Below are 15598 nucleotides of genomic sequence, written 5' to 3'. Positions count from 1 at the left end.
ATACATATTTTAAATACTATTGTTTCTGAAACTGTGTTCCTTAATTAAATCTTATTCCTCCTCTCATCCTATCTAATAAAGAGTGAATATGCTAATTAACCTTCACGCAGTCATAAAGATAGCAGAGCCCATAACCAATAAGAAGGGAATATGCTAATTGGCTTCCCCGCCCTCAAAGATGGCAGCTACCACAGCCACAAGATGGCAGTGCCCAGTCTCCCCAGCCCTGCCAGGGCAGCCCTGCTGTGTCCCTGCCTCTGGAATCCACCAGTCCCCCCTCAGCCCCCTAGCTGCCCATGGCCGGCCCGAGGTGCAGGCAAGCTTCAGATGTCGGCTGCCCAGCCTCCCAGGGCCACCTGAGGCTCAGGTAACCAGGCACAGCCGAGGCTTGTGCTGCCAGCAGTGGCAGCAGCAGAAGTGTGATGGGGACATTGCCTTCCCTGATCACTGGGTCGCCTCCTGCCCCTGAGGGCTCCTGGATTGTGAGAGGGGGCAGGCCAGGCTGAGGGACCCTTCTACAGTGTGTGAATTTTCATGCACTGGCCTCTAGTAATATAAAAAGACCACATCTGACACTAAAGAGAGTTATGACCTTGAATTGCACCATTTTAAATAACTACTTTTTTTTTTTTTTTTTTTATCAGAAGACTACAGTAGAGTATTGGGAGAAGGGTTAACTCTGTTTTCAAGAAATATCCTAAGTTAAGTTCTGATTCTGCCTCCCAAACAATATTTTACTTTTACTTTTGCCATTTACTAAATTTCCCTAAGCCTCAGTTGCTTGGTGAGTTGAAAAGGTAGAGAAGGGATAGATGATCTCCAAAATAGCATCAGCTTTAATGTTTTGTAGGCCTATCTAAGGCATAACTGAGACGACTATGGAAATATTAATGGTTAGAGTCAAACTTTTGGAAAGAAAAAATTAATTATTTTGGAAATGGGTCCTGTGGCATAAGGCTTTCCGGAGAACACTGGAGTAATTAACAGAAATCTATTGAGAAAGGAGTAATTTTGGACTATTCCCAAATAGGGGTTGTTGCGACTCTCTGCAGCTAATAGGCAATTGCCTTAATCGAAGCACTTTATGTATTAATTAATCTTCAAACTCCCTCTATAGAATAAACCATTAATGAGAAAATCAATTTATCAACAAATACTCAGTAAAAGACAATGTGAACTGCTCAAGGCTATGGAGTAAGTCATGGCTCAGGCTTGCATGCGAAGGCAGACCTCCCAGCCAGACCTGGGACATTGAAGTTCTGCACAAAGTATGACTTTATGAATACAACTTGTAGGTGCTACTGTTACCTCATTGAGGATCTTGAGGCCAGTACCACTCAGTTCAACTTCTGGCAAAATCAGCCTTGTCTTCCTTCTGTCTTATTGAGCCACTAGTTTCCACTGGCTATGCTATTAGGTGGTGAGTAAACCAAGACAGACAAACCACAGCAAGAGTCCTGCCCTTTGGGAGTTTGCTGTCTAAAGAGAGAAAGAGAGACAGACATGTAAAAAGCCAATTACAAATATAGTGTTATCACTTTTGAGTGGAGGTAGGGATAAAGAGATCAACAAACCAGGAGAGGAAATTTGCTTTTCAAAATAAGTGATCAAGGATCACTATTAAATACCAGTCACATGTGGCAAACTCAAGATTAAGGAACTACCTGAACCAAATGAATATTATTTCTGGATTAATTGTGCTCAGTTATCTGCCTGATCTGCTTTGTTTACTTGTCAGCTCTTTGACTTCCGGAAGCTGAGATCCCTGGCACTACCCAGATGTCCAGATGAGCAATCGCTGCTCTAGGATCTTAATAGGTACTTATGCCAAAGAGAGGGATCATCCGGTTGTCCTGGCAAACAGGGTTGGCAGAGAGAGCCTCTGTAGGAAGCATTCACCTGATGTGACAGGTGTGGCTGTTATCTACTGCTGCTCAGCAGATTACCCAAAGCTTTGTGACCTAAAAAAGACCCCAACCATTTTATCATATCTCCTGGGTCTGTGTATCAGAAACTGGGGCAGGGTTCAGCTGGGCAATCTGTCTGTTCCATGTGACATTAACTGGGTCATTCTGTGAATCTCACTGTCATGAGCCTATGCCTTAGAAGGAATGCTGGAAGGCGGGGCTCAGCTGTGTTCATCACCCTCACCAGGAAATGCTCTTCCATAGGCCATCTCCAACAAAGCAGTTGGGGGACTCAGGGATCCCTGGGACCATGGCACAGCCACAGGTTCTCCTATAGAGTGTCATGGATCCTGTAGAGTGTCATGCTCTCTGTTCTCTGTTGCTCAAAACAGTCTCAGGTCTGGCCAGATTCAAGGGGAAGTGGGATAGTCTGTCTATCTTTTAGTCAAAGGAATGACAAATGATGTGGCCAACTTATATCTAACACCACTACAGACTTGCAAAGACATCTTTTATCCACCCAGAACCTTCCACCCAGGAGGAAGAGAGAATATTAGGCTTTTTCGGGCTGTGTCTATATTTTCAAATGTAGTGTCTAAAAGTCGTGAGAGTTATTTTACTTCCATAACTTGGGCAAAAATGATAATAAATTCAAATGGGCCCAAATGTCTACAGAGTACACAAAATATCTTTATATTCATTTGTGATGGGGTTAACTGCTATTATTGAACCTCTTCTGCATGCCACACTTTGTATCTGCATCACTTCATAGAGCCCTTACAACAACCACTTTGAGAGAAGCACATTTTCATCTTGCACTTGAGGAAACCTATTGCTGTTCCAGAGCGCACAGGGACAACTCTGGAGGTGAGGTTCTTTCTTTTTTTGTTGTTGCTAATCCTCACCAGAAGATATTTTTCCATTTATTTTTTAGAGAGAGTGGAAGGAAAAGCAAGAAACACAGAGAAACATTCATGTGAGAGAGATACATGGATTGATTGTTTCTTGCACCCTAATCAGAGCAGAGGAACATGCAACCAAGGTTCATGCCCTTGACCAGAATTGAACCTGGGATCCTTCAGTCCATGGGCTGACGCTCTATCTATCCAATGAGCCAACTGGGGAGGGCTGGAGGTGAGGTTCTTTGATGTCATAGTCCCTGGTCTTTCCATGAAGTCACACTGTCATCTCAGAGCCCCAGGAGACCCATGTAGTACCAGGACAGGGGTCATTATTTCCATTTCACACATTAGATAGTCCAGCCTTGACCGAAACCGGTTTGGCTCAGTGGATAGAGCATCAGCCTGTGAACTAAAAAGTCCCGGGTTCGGTTCCTGTCAAGGCATGTACTTTGGTTGCAGGCACATCCCCAGTATGGGTGTGCAAGGAGGCAGCTGATCGATGTTTCTCTCTCATCGATGTTTCTAACTCTATCCATCTCCCTTTCTCTCTGTAAAAAAATCAACAAATTATATATTTTTTTAAAAAAAGATAGTACAGCCTTAGAGGGGGCATTTTCACCAATACTACACAGCTGGAGAGTAAAGGCCTAGGAATTGAACCCATGCATTTTTAAGCTCCAGAAATTGCAGAGCAAGAGAAAGGTGGTAAATGCCCAGGTGTTACCATATACAATTTCCTTGTAATCATTTTAACTGTCTTAAACAATACCCAAACTGTAGGTAACCTTTTATCATTTTTATGCTTATGACTGTTTGCTAATGGGAAATATAAATCCTTTGCAATTTACAGCAGATTTTACTTTAGTGGCAGCGTTCCCATAGTTTTGTTATCTGAGTGTGTCTTAAACATTTATTACTAATTTGACACCACTGTTGTTCTAATTAAAGTTCATTCTTCTACATGAAATACAATATTATGGGAAGCAAGCGAGAACATTTTCTTTCTTTTTAGATTGCCAGATATATCATGGGTGGTTTACAATAAATGTTGGAAGTAATTTTATTTGTTTAGGAAACCACCCTTTCCATCATTCTAACTTCATGTTATCTCGCTGCATTTTTTCAGCTAATTCTTGTGCTGCATTAAAAGCCTTTTTATACAATGTTTTTTTGTTTAGGCTTAATTAAAATAAGTGTCCAAATAGTTTAATTGCCTGACAGAAGATGTTAGAATTTTTTAAGCGTGACCTATACATTTAGCATAAAGTTATAAAAAACTTTCTTATTAAAAAAAAAGGATAGGTTTGAAGATAAAATTGGGTCATCCTAAAACTCTTTTACCATAAGCACAAGCTGAATAAGCTCTACTCATTTACTGTCCCCCTTTGGCTCATTTCCTAAGTACTTCTTACAAGCGCCCTTTTTTCCATAATTTCCACTTCCTCACTTCAGGTCACTGTTTGGTTCTTAAACTGTACATTAGGATCACCTTGGAAGTTTAAATGTAATACAGGTGCCTGAGTTGGGCCCCAGACACTCTGATTTGATTGGAATGGAATGGAGCCAGAGAATGTGGAGTTCTAATTCTTTCTTGGGTGGTGTTGACGTCATTGTTCCAGGAACAAAACATTGAAAACCACCTTTCTCATTTCTTGCTCCTTGATGTTACTTGATATATGTCCCACAGAACTAAAGTAGCATTAGTGTCACCTGGCAGCTCCTTGGAAAGGCGGGACTTAGGCCATTTTTCTACTGAATCAGATTCTGCATTTTTACAACACTCCCAGGGGATCTGAATGAACAATAAAGTGTGGGAAGAGCTCAAATGAATGCCTTAGCCATTTGTCACCTGGACTATTTATCCGTTTTTTTGATGCTTATTCCTACCCACCTCCAACCTGTTCTTCACATTCCTTCCAACCTATCTTTCTAACATGCATAGGCAATCATGGTTATCATCGTAAGTTTAACTTGATGGAAATGCTTCACATCCTCCCTAAGATGACATTTAAACTCCTTTCTTCATCATGTAAGATCTGTCTTTGGTTCCTCATTCCCCATCTCCAGACACTAGCTTGCCATGAACACAGCCAAGCACAGGAAACAGTTTCCTGACATTGCCTAATGCCTGTGCGCTGTGGTACTCTGGCTGAAAAATGAAGCCACACAATTGAAGTAAGAAGACTGTGAGGTAGAAAGATAGTCGTTCATGAAAATCAGAGTTGCCTTGTGAATCTGAGCTCTGTTCTTATCTGTCCAATGTCCTTACATTGTTTATTAATGTGTACAGTGGGGTTAATGAGAGAACTATTTTATTTATTTATGTTTTTATTAAAGTACTAGGGGCCCAGTGCACAAAAATTTGTGCACTCAGGGGGATCCCTTAGCTGGACCTGCACCCTCTTGCAGTCTGGGAGCCCTCAGGGGATGTCCGACTCATGGCTGAGGTCCACTCCCCACAGGGAGGCAATCTGCAGGGCAATCAGGGACAGTGCTGGCCATCGAAAGACTGGCCCCACTCCCTGGATCGCCCCTTCATTGCAGATCACCGCTGCCTCCTCCCCCATCACCATACCCTCCCTTTGCCCGCTGGCACCAGCCTTGGCTGACCTGGCACCACCCACTCACTGGCCCCATCCCTTTCTGACCTGTCATTCTGCCATTTGGTCAATTTGCATACTAGGCTTTTGTTATATAGGATGGTTGATATACAATATTATAGTAGTTTCAAACACACAACATAATGATTTAGCATTTCTATATCTTACTTGTGAGCACAAGTTTAAGAACAAAGTATGATATTATAGACTATATTCCCTGTGCTGTACATTGTGTCCCTGTAACTTAGTTTATTAGTGAAAGTTCATATTATATCTTTTTCCCCTTCACCCTTTTCAATCCCCCAACCCTTCTCCCCTCTGGCAACCATCAGTTTAAACTGGTTTGTTTTCTGTTTTTGTGAGTCTGTTTCTTTTTTGTTTTGTTTATTCATTTGTTTTGCTTAATAGATTTCACATATTAGTGAAAACATATTATATTTGTCTTTCTTTATTGACTTATGTTACTTAGCATAACACCATCTAAGCTTATCCATGTTGTCACAAAAAGCAAGGCTTCATCCTTTTTATTGCTGACTAGTATTTCATTATGTATATAGGCCACACCTTCTTTTTTAAAATATATTTTATTGACTTTTTATAGAGAGGAAGGGAGAGGGATAGAGAGTTAGAAACATCGATGAGAGAGAAACATCAGTCAGCTGCCTCTTGCACACCTCCCACTGGGGATGTGCCCACAAACAAGGTATATGTCCTTGACTGGAATCGAACCCATGATTTTTCAGTCTGCAGGTCGTTGCTCTATTCACTGAGCTAAATGGGTTTCAGTGTCATACCTTCTTTTTTAATTAGTCTATTGATGAACATCTAGTTTATTTCCATAGCTTGGCTATTAATAGATACTGCTGTGATGAACATAAGGGTGTATATATCTTTTGAAATTTCTGTTTTTGTTATTTCTTTTTTAATATATTTGTATTGATTTCAGAGAGGAAGGAAGAGGGAGCCAGAGATAGAAACATCAATGATGAGAGAGAATCATTGACCATGCCTCCTGTTGGATTCCCATTCAGGGATTAAGCTGGCAACCAAAACATGTGCCCTAACTAGGAATCAAAATGAGATTTGTTGATTCATAAGCCAACATTCAACCACTGAGCCACACTGGCCTGGCTGTTTTCATCTTTAGATAAATATCCAGAAGTGAAATTTTTTGAAGAACCTCCATAGTGGCAGCACCAATTTGCAGTCCTACCAACAGTGCAGGAGGGTTCTAGAGAGATGCTGTACATAAAACACTGGTGGCCACATGACTGCACAGAGTAGGCTCTTCATTAGTATTGGTGTGTCTTTCCACCTAGCACAGCAACAGCAGTAGATTTATAGAGATCACTTAATCATGGAAATGTGCTTGATGTACTGCCAACCAAAGGAGGATGCATAAAAGTATAATAAGAGTATAAGACACTGACCACCTACAAGCAGTTTCTTAAATTTTCTTTTTTAACCTCTAAGTAATGAGTTCAAAATACCTTTTGCTGAAACTCTGCACTGACCCAATTCCTTTGCACTTAATATAAAATGAAAAATGACTGGATTAAGGAGGAACTTCTTTTCTAGGAACCAAATGAAAGAAAGAATGCCCTTTCCTTTCAATTCTGTTTTGAAAAATCTGCAGAGCACTTAAAATATTTTATATTTCATATTAAATATTTCAGTTACATTGAAAAAGTGCATAACTCCTAGTGAATGGTCCTGCAATTAAAATATTTAAGTGAAGAAAAATGGTATCTCTTTTTCCCTCTACTGAAATGGAAAGTTATTTAATTTTTGATTATATAACATTACCTAGGACTCTCACAAAGGCCTGCCCTACATTAGAAATATTGCATTGTATAAAAGTCTTTTATTTCTAGCTCTCAAATTGTAAATAATATATAAGTATTGCTTAAATTGGTAAAATAAAAAAATGAATCATTCCTTTTTAATAGTCCATATGAATAATTACTGGATCAATAGTTCACAGCAACCTGCAATTAAATGTATTTAATAATTCAGTCAAATGGCCACATTTTATATTTGAAGACCATTAAAGAAATAGTATGCATCAGACAAAGCCTTAGAGGACATTCGGGGAACTTGGAAGAACAGAAAAGCTACAATCATAGTCTCAGCTGCCAGCAAAACTCAAGAATGTGGACGTGCAGGAGTTGGCCTCAAAGTTTCTGCAAACATAACATGGCTGCTTGCTCCACTGTATGCCTCAGCTCCCACTGGTGCATGCTGACTTTCCCTTTTCTTCCTCTCCAGACCTGTGAAAGTGCCTCTTTTAGCTTTGTTAATCCTCAGCTGATGATATTTTAGCTTGATTATTTGTTGAAAAAGAGTGGAAAGGTGTGTGGAGAGACACAGAGAGAGAAATATCCATGTGAGAGAGACATTGATTGGTTGCCTCCCATCATGCCTGACTGGGGCCTAAAACCTAGATGTGTGCCCTTGACCTGAATGGAACCTGGGATCCTTCAGACTGTAGGCTAATGCTCTATACTTTGAGCAAACCTGCTAGGGCTGGAAGTGCCTCTCATTGGTGGACTTCTAGGGGCCTGATTGCAAGGGAGTCTGGGAAATGTATTTTTGAGAACTCAAGGCCTTGCATCTCCAGGAAGGCTTAGTTAGGATGGCAATGATAGGAAAATATCAACCATATCTGGCATACATATATGCTTTTAAAAAATACATATACATTTATTTTCTGTTTTCCTTATAAAACATAAGCTCCATGAAGCAAGGACTACATCAATTTTTTTCCCCAAGGATACAGTCCAAATACATAAAATAGTAGCTAAAATTCAGCAGACACTCAAAAATTATTTAACAAGTTAAGAAGTGAGTGAGTGAATTATGGAACTTGAAGCTGGTGTTCCAGTCTTTATCTGTACTTCACCTTTAGGTGAATTAGGTTCAAAGACCAACCCTCTGCTTGGAAGCTTGCAACCACCATTTCTACCCTGGAGATGCTGTCATGGCCTCATGACCTCACACGTTACTCAGTGGGTGAGAGCAAGATCGAAGGAGGCTAGACAGGGTGTGGACTGAGAGTCTAAAGACTTCGGCTTCTCACTGGTTTATATTTCTGATAGCTGGGAGGACTTATAGAAGACATTTACTTTCCTGGGCCTCAATTTTGTTTTCTGAAAAATGAAGATGATGATAGACAGCCTGCTCAGCTCACAGGGATGTTGGGAAGATAAGACCATGTATTTTGCTGCTCAGTCACTCATTCATTCATCAAACATCTACCACACACTTACTATATCCCAGGGATAGCATAAGAGACTGGTTATACTGAAGTGTATAAGACAGCAGCCCTGCATGTGAAATCTAGACCAAATTTATGAGGCTGCATGAATAGCCAATGAATAGCCAATGAAGTGAACCCAATAAGAGTTGGAATGAGAAGAGTAACCTCATAACTCAAAGTAGCACAGAGGATGGGCAATTCCTCTACTGAAGGAGTCAGCTACACTTCACAAGTATGCTGGCATTTCAGCAGTATTTGCCGGCTAAGCCACATACAATCAAGTGGAGAACCAGAAGGAGGTGTGTGGCGCTGTATTTCATATATATAGTATCAGATAGTACAATATTTATAATAACAAAATAATAATATGCTAATTAGGCCACATGTCCTTCGGGATGAAGCCAGGGTTTCGAGGGAAGCCTGGGTTCTGGGTGCCAGAGGGAACTGGTGCAGGCAGTCAGGGGAAGAAATGTCTACTCTTGCATGAATTTCATGCATCGGGCCTCTAGTTACATATACTATGTATTATTGGACATCATTTCATGTGCTTATTTGCCACCCATTTTTTTGGTGAATGTTTGTTTAATATTCTTTGTCAAATATGAGTTTTGCAAATATCATATCCCAGTCTACGCCTACTCTTTTCTTCTCTTAATGGGGTCTTTCACAGAAAAGGAGTTTTAAATTTGATTTTTGATTTATCTTTTTTTATTCTCTCGTAGAATATTTTTTTCATGTTGTATCTAAAATATATTCACTTAGTCTAAAGATCACAAAGCTTTATAGCTTTGGGCTTTATAGTCGAATCCATAACCAATTCTGAGTTGCATTTTTGTAAAAGATAAAAATGTAGGTCAAGGTTCTTTTTTATTGAAAGTTAAGCATATGGTTTTTAAATACTTTAAGCACTATATATGAAAAAGACTGCATTTCCCCATTGAACTCCCATTTTATCTTTGTCCAAAATCAATTGACCCTAAGTATGGGGTCTGTTCCTAGACTCTCTATTCTACTTCATAGGTCTATATACCTGTCCTTTCATTAATTCAGCAAGGCCTTGATTATTGTAGATTTAGTGTCTTGTCATCAGGGAGTATGAATTCTCCAAGTATTTTATATTTCAAAGTCTTTTTACTTATTTCCAACCTTTGATTTTCCATAGAAACTTTATAATAAGCTAGTTGATAACTACAAAAAAATCCTGCTGGGATTTTAATTGAGCTTTTATTAAATCTATGGATCAGTTTGGGGAGAACTGACATCTCAATGCTGTGTTGTCAAATTCATGAACTCTACTTAAGTCTACATTGATTTCTTTCATAAGTGTATTATAGTTTTCATTGCATGGATTTTGCTAGCCTTTCCATATATGTCATGCTTTTTTATGCTACTTTTAAATTTTATTTCCACTTTTCCATTGGTAGTATAGAAACATATAATTGATTCTTACATTGATATTCAATACTACAAATATGTTAAATATATTTTAGTTTGAGAATATTTTCTGTTCATTTTCATGTAATTTTATATATATATATATATATATATATATATATATATATATATATATATTAGCCTTTTGCCCTGTCTTGATCCTCTGATTTTGTATTGCATTAGAGTGCTAAGGACAAAATTCCTTTCTTAATTTTAATTTTTGAAAAGGAGTGGTCAGTCATTACATATTATGATAGTAACGTTCCCTTGTATTTCTTATTGCTAAGGTTACAATATGAGTAGATGTTGTCTCCTAGAACCTTTGGAGGAAGTGTGGTTCCTCTGGCACCTGAATTTTATTTATTTATTTATTTATTTATTTATTTATTTATTTATTTATAAAATATATTTTATTGATTTTTTACAGAGAGGAAGGGAGAAGGACAGAGAGTTAGAAACATCGATGAGAGATAAACATCGACCAGCTGCCTTCTGCACATCCCCCACTGGGATGTGCCCCCAACCAAAGCACATGCCCCTGACAGAAATTGAACCTAGGACCTTTCAGTCCACAGGCCAATGCTCTATCCACTGAGCCAAACCGGTCTCGGCTGGTACCTGGATTTCAGACATCTGTTCTCTCCAAAACAGTAAAAGAATAAGTTTTTGTTAAGTCACCTGGTTTCTGATAAATTGCTATGGCAGCCACAGGAAACTGATACACATTCTCTAAGTTATAGTACCATCTGTGCAAATTCAAGATATGAATCCCAGTCATTGGACTCCAAAGCCTTTGCTCTTACCACTATATACCAGTACCTCTTCAGGCTCAGCTTTCATAACACAGTTTTGATTCGCAGTCAGGTAGCTTTCTGTGGGAGACAGAACTTCTGCAAAATGAGATAATTTTCTCTTCTCACTAAGTTTATGTGTCCATTGATATTTATCTGACAGACACTGTGCTGAGCAGCATGAATGTAACACATGGGAGAGACATGGTCGATGCTCCTGGGGCTGCCAGTGTAGTGGTGAGAACAGACCACAAATCAATCTTCTGATAAATGTCTAGTTAGCAATAATGACATACACTGTAAAGAAACAAAGCAGTGAGAATGATATAATATGTTGGACTTTGGATAACACATTTACTGGGAGAAATACCCAGTATGGTTAAGAATTTTAGATTTATCCTTCTATCCAAAATTATTCTTTGAGTGTAAGCCAGCTAGACCTAATAGTCTAAATTGAGATTGGTTTGTGGAGAGGGAGTGCTGGAGGCACAGGTTAGGAGCCATTTATTTTTCATTTTATTGCAACTAGAGAAAGGCAAATCGCATAACACAGCCTTAAAATATCTGGGCATTTCCAACTGTGAGTTGGTTAAACTGTGCATGAGAGCAGCTTAATGATATTTCGGTGGACAGTCTTTCCAGGCGAAAATTTGATATAAAGGAAACGAGAGACATACTTTGTCAGAGACTATCAGACGCTCTTGGGCTATCCCCAGGGTAGGCAAAAATCTTGCTGCTTTTAGATCTTCTTTTTTCATGGTTTCCATAGTGATCTTTTTAAAGCAGAAATGTCACCAGGTTTCACCCCTGATTAAAATTTCTCACTGTCCACCAACTGCCGCTAAGAGAGAGTCCAACTCCTTTGCCTGACACAGGAAGATCCTCCTGTGCTTATGTGCTTCTTCCTCTAGCTGCATTTCTGAAGCCCATCTCATCATTCCCACTCCAGCAAGGTATGTGCTGTTGACCAGAATTGAACCCGGGACCGTTTGGTCCACAGGCCAACGCTCTACCTACTGAGCCAAACTTGCTAGGGCTTACTGGCTTTTAATAAAAGTGGGGAAGCAGTGGAATGTGACTTATGAAGTTTGGTTTGAAGTGGTCTGAGGCCTAGATGTTTCAGCCAAGAGCTGCAGGTTACTGTCAGAAACTATATACCTTCTTTAAAGTGAGTGGGCTTTAACCTGTGTAAACAAAGGTGCTACATAAATGGTTATATTAGTGCTTTACTAAGTTACTTGTGCTTATGTAACTAATTACTCCAAATTCAGTGTCATGAATTATAAAAAATTTGTTGCTTTACCCTTTCTGAGATCAGAAATCTAAGAAAAGGTTAACCAAGCATTTCCAGCTCAGGGTCTTTCATATGGTTTCAGTCAAAATGTTGGCCAGTTCTCTGCATGTGGGTGAAGGATCCATACCTAAGGTGACTCATTCACTTGGCTGTTGGCCTGAGGCCTCGTTTCCTCATCACATGCACTATTTAATTGTCCTCATGGCTTGGTGAGTATCCTTCTCTGGTGAGAATTATCCAAGAGAGCAAGAAACAAGGCACATAGGTAGGTATGAGAAATATTGTGGAGGGACACTTTACACCATGGAATACTATGCAGCAGTAAAAAAGTAAGATCTCTTACCCACTGAGAGAGCATGGAGGGGCCTGGAGAGTATTATGCTAAGCAAAATAAGCCAATCAGAGAAAGACAAATAATAAATGATTTCATTCATATGTGGAATCTAATGAACAAAATTAGCTGATGAACAAAATAGATATAGAGATATAGAAATGAGGAATAGACTGGCAAACCTCAGAGGGAAGGCAGGGGTGGGTGGGCTGGTGATAAGGGATCAACCAAAGAACTTGTATGCATAACCCATGGACACAGAAATAGTGTGGTAAAGGCTTGGATTGGGGGACAAAGATAGGCTAGAAGGGATCAATAGGGAAAAAAAAAAGACAAATGTAATACTTTCAACAATAAAGATTTAAAAATATATATATGACTAGAGACCCAGTGCACAAAATTTGTGCATTGGGAGAATATGTCCCTTAGCCCAGCCTGCACGTCTCCAATCGGACATCCCTCTCACAATCCAGAACTGCTGCCACCCAACTGCTCGCCTGTCTGCCTTCCTGATTAGCCCTAACTGCTTCTGCCTGCCAGCCTGATCACCCCCTATCCACTCCCCTGCCAGCCTGATTGATGCCTAACTGCTCCCCTGCCAGCCTGTTTGCTCCTAATTGCCCTCCCCTTCAGGCCTGATGACCTCTAACTTCCCTCCCATGCAGGCCTGGCACCCCTGCCAACTGCTTTACCCTGCAAACCCAGTTGCCCCCAACTTTTCTCCTCTGCTGGCCTGGACACCCCTAACTGCCCTCCCTGCAGGCTTGATTTCTCCCTACTGTTCAACCTTGCATGTCTAGTCCCTCCCAACTGCGCTCTCTTGCTGGCCATCTTGTGGCGGTCATCTTGTGTTCACATAGGGGCAGCTATCTTTGACCACATGAGGGCAGCCATCTTGTGTGTTGGAGTGATGTTCAATTTGCATATTAGTCTTTAATTAGATAGGTTAGAGGCCTGGTGCATGAGTGGGGGCCAGCTGGTTTGCCCTGAATGGTGTCCTGGATCAGGGTGAGGGTTCTCTAGTTGCATTCATGAGAGACCTGTGGTGATTTGCAGGCCAGCCATGCCCCCAGGTAACCTAAGCAGAGGTTCTCATATCTGGGACTTATTTATCTTCTATAATTGTAACTTTGTAGCCTTGAGTGGAGACCTGGGCTAGCCAGGGTGTTTGGAAAGCCTGGCTTCCTCCATTGCTGGGGAAACCCAAGCCTTCTGCTCAATTTGTGGTTGCAACCATCTTGGTTGGTTTAGTTTGCATACTTGCTCCTGATTGGCTGGTGGGCATGGCTTGTGGGTGTAGTAGAGTGATGGTTAATTTGCATATTACTCTTTTATTAGATAGGATTATCTAACCACTATTCTGTACACTTGACAATGATACAAAATAATATTGAATGTCAACTATAAAAAATAAAATTTTTAAAAAAGAAAATAACAATAAAAGAAGAACCAAAGCACATTGTTTTTCATTTGTATGATTTCCCCCCACTAGTCTCAAAAATTATATTCCATGACTTCACAATATCTAATTGATTACACAGGTCAATCCTCCCCAATGGGAGAAGACATTACCATGTGGAAAGATCATTGGGGGCCACCTTGAAGATGAAATACCAAAAATGTTTTATTATGGGTATCCCAGTGTGGCCTGAGGATGGAGAGATCTCTGTCTGCCTTAACCTACTATTTGCATTTTCCCAAGAACATCTGTCTATTAAGAGGAAGCAAGGAGTGTTAAAGCAAAGAATTTGAGCACCAATGTCTAAGGATAAATTAATTAGAGGGAATTAATGGCAGTCAAGGATTCTGCTTCACATTGAACACGATACTTGGATTTTCAGAGAGAGAGAGTAACAACCCAGATCAAACCTGTGGTTCTATTTAATTTATTAAATAAAAGAGCAAGACTTTTTACTTCCCTCCATTTACTGCTTTATTTCTTTCTCTAAACTCAGGTCTTATAAAATTTTAGAAATGTTTACCAGCTTATAAACTGGTTAGAGAAAGAGAAACTTCATAGAGGCTTCATAAGGAAACTTTCTCCAAAGAAAGTTTTAGACAGGATTAATATTTAAAACATCTCTTATTAAATGCACTTGTTTTATGCATTTTTTTTTCTTTTTTGGGCCAAGGAGTGGCCTTTAATTTATGGCAGAGAGAGCAGCTGAGTTTTCAGAAGAGGCACAATTTCTAAAACAGGAGAAACTATGTCTATAAAAAGAAAACTATTTACCTCATTAATCTTTTTTTATTATTAAGAGTATTCCTGTACTAAAAAGAACAGCCTGCTTGGAGAAAAAGGCTAAATGTCTAAATCTTGCTTTAATGGCAATAAGAGGTATTCTTTATATTAACAACCCTAAGGTTATTTTCATGTGTATATAATGGCTCTGCTGATCTGTTTTCAGGACATAATCAGATTTTCCACTCGCTAAGGAATCTTACTCATGTGAATTTACTGCATACATTTAGGAATATAGCAGCAGTGAATACCTCCTAAATTGCCAAGTATGATACTGAAAACACGACCTAAATTAGAAGGCAAGCTAAATATGGAGGTGGCTGGAGTGAATGTGCCTACCTGCCATGACTGGAGTAGCAGGCAGGGCCCTGGATTCCTATCAGGATGCTTGGGTTCTGGTTCCTATCTTTTTCCCAACAATCCTGTGACTGTGACCTTGATGAGTCTCTGAATTCTCCTTTAAAAGTCAAGTTGGTAGATTTTCTAACCCCATCTGTAATGAGTACTATGATATGAAAGATAAGCTCTTCTGGGGGAGATAAACATATTAATGACACATTTTATTGATGAAATAAATAAATAATCCATTCACAAAATTGACCACATATTCATGGAAATCTGGTGTCAGTCATACATTGCTAGGATATGAAGCTACAGTAATAAGCAAGGTGGGTTATGCTGCCAGCCTTCTGGAATGTATAGTAGGGTGAAAAGTCAGAAAAGAATCTTGATATTGGAACAGAATGTGATGAGTGCCATGTCTGGGGAGTTCAGCATCAGTGAAAGCATGCATGGGGCTTGGAGATCTCAGCACATTTAAGAGGACCAGGGAAGGCCC

The sequence above is a fragment of the Pipistrellus kuhlii genome, unplaced genomic scaffold (assembly GCF_014108245.1).
Source record: "Pipistrellus kuhlii isolate mPipKuh1 unplaced genomic scaffold, mPipKuh1.p scaffold_m20_p_1, whole genome shotgun sequence".
In the NCBI taxonomy this organism is placed as follows: domain Eukaryota; kingdom Metazoa; phylum Chordata; class Mammalia; order Chiroptera; family Vespertilionidae; genus Pipistrellus; species Pipistrellus kuhlii.
The sequence above is the reverse complement of the archived record's forward strand: the minus strand, read 5'-3'. Positions refer to the sequence as shown.